This window comes from Silene latifolia, chromosome 6 (genome assembly GCF_048544455.1).
Source record: "Silene latifolia isolate original U9 population chromosome 6, ASM4854445v1, whole genome shotgun sequence".
NCBI classification, from domain to species: Eukaryota; Viridiplantae; Streptophyta; class Magnoliopsida; order Caryophyllales; family Caryophyllaceae; genus Silene; species Silene latifolia.
In genome coordinates, this window is record NC_133531.1 from 30,672,170 (window position 1) to 30,678,429 (window position 6,260).

Sequence of the window (6,260 nt, forward strand, 5' to 3'; positions counted from 1 at the left end):
TTGAGACTTCCAAATTCTTCACAATTTCCATAAATTTTCCAAGTTGGTCATCAAATTAGGGCTTGGCTTGACGACTTGGAAAAGGAAGTCTAATCACAATGGGCTCCTTCTCCTTGACCTTATCTTCATTTTTCTTTGAGATTTCTTCTTTTGATGGTTCTCCATCCTTGGAGTTTTGCACAATTTCTTCCTTGTCACTAGCTTCCACAACTTTATCCTCAACTTGCTTCTTCGGTTCTTCATACCTTGTACCACTTCTCAAGTGAATGGCACTAACTGTTTCATGTCTTAGGGGATTACTTTGAGGTAGTAATTGCCCCTTTTGTCTTTGTGAGCTTGAAGATGCTAGTTGAGTCAATTGGGTTTCCAACATTTTGGTGTGAGCTAGGATGTTGTTGATGGTGGTTTCCTTTGCTTAACTATCCCTTTGCATTTGAGTGAAAAACTCTTGTTGATTCTTTTGCATTTGAAGGACCGCTTTTTGAACATCAAAACCTTGGTCATTTTGTTGATTGTATGGAGATTGATTTTGGTAACCTTGGTTTTGGTTGTAAAAGGGTCTTTGATTTTGGTTTCTCATGGGAGGTGGGGTGTATGTTGTCTAAGAGTTTTGAACATTTTGGCTTTTGTATGAGAGATTTGGATGAAATTTGGTGTTTTCATTGTAATAGTTGGAATTAGGGGTACCACTCTTGTATGCTTGGAAAGCATTCACTTGTTCATTTGTTCCCCTACATTCACTTTGGTCATGTCCCAAAGTTCCACAATTCTCACATATCCCACTTGGGATTGATGAAGATGCCGTCATGGCATTAACATGATTCTTTGGTGATTTTGAGGCTTCTTCAAGTCTAGCCATAGCCTTTTCAAACTTCAAATTGATGGTATCAATGTGAGCACTAAGTTGAGCACCCAATTGAGTAACGGAGTCCACTTCATGCTTTCCTCCTCTAGTAGCCTTGCGAGGTCTACTATATTGTGAGTTATGGACCGCCATTTCCTCAATTTTGTTCCAAGTTTGATTGTCATCAACTTCGGTGAACATTCCATTTGATCCCATGTTGAGAATGTTCCTTGAATCTTCATATAGACCGTTCCAAAATTGTTGTACCAAGAACCACTCGCTAAGTCCATGGTGAGGACATGAGCGACAAATTCCTTTCAACCGCTCCCAAGCTTCATACAAAGATTCTTCAGCCCTTTGCTTAAAACCCGTAATTTGAGCTCTTAGCATGTTAGTCTTTTCCGGTGGATAGAACTTTTTGTAGAAAGCTAGAGCCAACTTCTTCCAAGAATCAATTCCGAGAGTGGCCTTATCAAGGCCCTTCAACCATTGTTTCGCGGTGCCGATTAGAGAAAAAGGAAATAAGACCCATCAAATTTGGTCTTGAGTTACACCGATTTGAGAAATCGCATCACAATAGTCACAAAAGGACTCCATATGAGAGTGAGGGTCTTCACTAGGCATCCCCCCAAATTGGCTTCTTTCGACTAATTGGATAAATGCGGATTTGGCAATAAAATTTCCGGTTAGATGTTGTGGTGTGGGAGTACCATTGGGTAGGTTCTCCTCGGTGGGTACGGAATGTGATGAAAACTTAGGCATTGTGGGTTGATTTTGTGTTGTATTTTGTGTTGGGTTCTCCTCACCTTCTCTTGCAAAAGGGTTGATGAACTCAATAGTTGGTTGAATGTCTACAACCTCATCAATACCTCTCAAATTACTCCTAGCAAGTCTTCTATTGGTTGTCAAAGTTCTTTCAATTTCACGATCAAAGGGTAACAAGTCACCTTGTGACCTTCTAGACATGCAAAATATCAAACAACTCGAAAACAATTAGAACAAACCTTGAGGAGTTTTACTTCCCCAAGACAAAGAAAGACACAACTAATAATAATATATGAAAATCTAAATTAAGTTAACACCGTCCCCGACAACGGCGCCATTTTTGGTCGGACTAAATCTTTTCGGTAACTTGTCGTTAGGAGCACCTAGACCAAAACACAATTTATAGCTTCACAAACAACTCTACAATTAGTAAAGAGGCAAGTAAAGGTCGGATTCCAAGGGACGAGAATTGAGATGAGATTTCTATTGCAACTAGTGGTGTCTTAGGGGTGTCACAATTTGGGTTGATGTAGAAGGTCACTAAACTAAATAGCAATAAAAGTAAACAAGCAAGATGAATTAAAAAGGGTTGTAAACAATTGATAAAAAGCACTAGGGTATCATGGGGTCATAGGGGATTCATGGGAATTGATCATACAAACATGTTCTCAAATTATAAGCAAGCAATTATTGTTGTGATGGATTGAGTTGGGTTATATCTTACAATCCTAGGAAAGTTTGGGTCCCGGAGCCGAATCGATTAGATTGTACAACACCTACAAGTCGACTTAGTCTTCCTTTTTCTTCATAAAATCCTTGGGGATTTCCTCGGGGATGCAAGGATGTTTTCTCATCATTGCCCATCTACTATAGTATGTACAAAGGCCTTCTAATCTTGTCTCTCCTTGATGCTTGGTCATTGAATTCAATCAATTTAGTCTCGTTTTGCCATGAAAATGCAAGGGTTGCACTCCTTTCCTACCAAGGACACAAAACCTCAAAGAATATGCAAAACAAAGAACTAAAGACAATAAATGACCCAAATATGCACTAAAAAGCATGTGAACAAGGCTAATTCGGGGACTAAATATGCTCTAATTATGGTCACATCAACTTTTAATCTGGTTAAATTTATTCCTGGATCGGAAGATTGGATTAAATAGACCTGCTATGAACAGTAGACTACCCTAACGAGGACGGAAGTTAAGTTAGTGGAAATCTAGGATAGAAAGTGGACCGGAAGGACCTTTCCTGTATCCGTCTCACAGTAAATTATCTAGGCTATTTGCAGTTGAGTTGCTAGACTACCATGGTGAACCGAAATCCTGACATGTTTTCTCTCATTTGATCACCTCTATTATATTTTGTCTTTTATTGCTCTTCCTTTACTGCTCTTTTCTTTAAGCCTTTAGTAGTTTAGAAATCAAATTCAAAACCCCATTTAGTGACCTAAATAGACGGACCTTAACAGATATCTTGCCTTCCGGTGGAGATCGACCTGACTTCCCTAGCTATATTAGTTAGTGCCAAGTGGTTATTTTTGGTAAGTACACGACTAGCCTGACATTACACAATTTTTCCCCAATTCATCACCCAAATAACACAACATTTTCCCCAATTCAATTGAGGAAACCTAAATCCCTAAATTCATATAATAAATTTCCCCAATAGAATAATGTCCCTGACTAATTCAAGTTGTAATACTCAAGATCGCTACAAGGGTTTTTCTGATATGATATGTGTGTTGGTCAGCTTCAACAAGTTATTGAAAAAACAATCACTGTGTTTTCAACTTAAGATTTGTTTAAATCTGTGTAATAGACCGGAAACAAAGGAGAAAAGAAGGAAATTGATGGTTGTAAAGAGAAAACAACAAGAGGTGGAAGGGAGGATGAAGGAGTAGTGGGGAAATCTAGGGAGCCTCAATTGTAAAAACCTTGGTATTTCGAACATGGCGTCTACATTAGACAAACATACTTAACAGGTCAATTGAATTAGGGAAATTTATTATATGTATTTGGGGATTCAGGGTTCTTTAATTGGATTGGCAAAAATGTTGGTATTATTTAGGTGATGAATTGGGAAAAATGTTGTGCCTTACTGTCTTAAATGAGGGCAATATTGGTATTCCGCGTAAATCGATGATTAAAGAGTCGAAAATTAGGAAAACGAGTCTCGGGTCAAATATACGATGGTGATTGGGGAGTATATATGAAAGTCTGGGAGTTATTTGTAAAAACAGAAATACGTGGTGGTTATTTGTAAAAATACGCAAATACATGGTGGTTATTTGTAATTTTTCCTTGATATTATATCATATATTGTTTCCGTTAACAGGAGATCCTATATTTACTTTCAAGTTTATATATACGATACCTATCGATTGTATTGAGACACGAAGAACATTTATCAATAATACGACAATTACTCTTATACAATTCTCCCTTCTCGATTCTAATATGGTATCAGAGCCTCACGCTCTTGAGGCCTAAAAACAATCTTCCGTTGCCCTGCGGGAGGGACTAATTAATTATGGTGCCCTCCGGCGGGTTTTTATCGTGAGAATTTATTTTATTGTATTAAAAAAAATTAAAAAAAAACATCGAACCGTGAAATTCAAAAGCTCACGTCCGGCCAAGTGATTTGGATTGAACGAAATCCAACCGTGGAACATATTTGACTTCTCTCTTCATGTTTGATATGTGCGATGAAGTCCGAAAAATGGCGTTTTCGACCGATATTATTTTTCTTTTAGCCGATTCGAAAAGAATAGCTTCTTTTTCGATTGATGATTTTTGTCGGGTTCGAAAAACTGCGGCATTCTTGACAACGATATTTCAACGAGTTCGAAAAAACTCAACGTTCTCATTTCGTTTGAATTTGGACGGGTCTGAAAAGTTACGACGTTCCAGTCCAACGATTTACAGGTTTGAAAAGATTGACTTTTTGTAGAACATTTGAAGCTCCAAGATCGAAAATTGAAGAATCGGATTTTTATTCCTGTCTTATCTGGCAAACCCATGGAAATTTTGACAAATTACCATGGGTTTGAGGGGGGATGTTACGAGATATCGGGATATGTCGAGATATAGACATATTCATAATTAGGAAATACGGTATCGTGATATATCGTAGAGAATAATATTGATATTATATCATATATTGTTTCCGTTAATAGGAGATCCTAGATTTACTTTCGAGTCTATATATACGATACCTATCGATTGTATTGAGAAACAACGAACATTTATCAATAATACGACAATTACTCTTATACAATTATCCATTCTCGATTCTAATATGGTATCAGAGCCTCACGCTCTTGAGGCCTAAAAACGATCTTCCGTTGCCCTGCCGGAGGGACTAATGAATTATGGTGCCCTCCGGCGGGATTTTATCGTGAGAATTTATTTTATTGTATTAAAAAAAAACTTTGAAATTCAAAAGCTCACGGCCTGCCAAGTGATTTGGATTGAACGAAATCCAACCTTGGAACATATTTGACTTCTCTCTTCATGTTTGATAAGTGCTATGAAGTCCGAAAAATGTCGTTTCCGACCGATATTATTTTTCTTTTAGCCGATTCGGAAAGAATGGCTTCTTTTTCGATTGACAACGACATTTCAACGAGTTCGAAAAAAAATCAACGTTCTCGTTTCATTTGAATTTCGACGGGTCTGAAAAGTTACGACGTTCCCGTCCGACGATTTACAGGTTCAAAAAGATTGACTTCTTGTAGAACATTTGAAGCTCCAAGATCGAAAATTTAAGAATCGGATTTTTCTTCCTTTCTTATCTGGCAAACCCATGGAAATTTTGACAAATTACCATGGATTTGAGGGGGGATGTTATGAGATATCGGGATATGTCGATATATAGACATATTCATAATTAGGAAATACGGTATCGTGATATATCGTAGAGAATAATATTTATATTATATCATATATTGTTTCCGTTAATAGGAGATCCTAGATTTACTTTCGAGTCTATATATACGATACCTATCGATTGTATTGAGACACAACGAACATTTATCAATAATACGACATTTACTTTTATACAATTCTCCCTTCTCAATTCTAATATGGTATCAGAGCCTCACGCTCTTGAGGCCTAAAAACGATCTTCCGTTGCCCTGCCGGAGGGACTAATGAATTATGGTGCCCTCCGGCGGGATTTTATCATGAGAATTTATTTTAATGTATTAAAAAAAATTAAAAAAAAAAACTTTGAACCGTGAAATTCAAAAGCTCACGGCCTGCCAAGTGATTTGGATTGAACGAAATCCAACCTTGGAACAAATTTGACTTCTCTCTTCATGTTTGATATGTGCGATGAAGTCCGAAAAATGGCGTTGCTGACCGATATTATTTTTCTTTTAGCCGATTCGGAAAGAATGGCTTCTTTTTCGATTGATGACTTTTGTCGGGTTCGAAAAACTGTGGCATTCTTGACAACGATATTTCAACGAGTTTGAAAAAAAATCAACGTTCTCGTTTCGTTTGAATTTCGACGGGTCTGAAAAGTTACGACGTTCCCGTCCGACGATTTACAGGTTCGAAAAGATTGACTTCTTGTAGAACATTTGAAGCTCCAAGATCGAAAGTTGAAGAATCGGATTTTTCTTCCTTTCTTATCTGGCAAATCC

General features: G+C 37.5%; 1 non-coding gene across 1 annotated transcript; it reads left to right on the plus strand.

Annotated features, from left to right (window-relative positions):
• The first annotated feature begins 1,127 nt into the window (after positions 1-1,127).
• LOC141589195 (small nucleolar RNA R71) lies at positions 1,128-1,234 on the plus strand. Its single transcript, XR_012520145.1, has one exon. It is a non-coding gene; the product is annotated as a small nucleolar RNA R71 (small nucleolar RNA).
• The last annotated feature ends 5,026 nt before the right edge of the window (positions 1,235-6,260 follow it).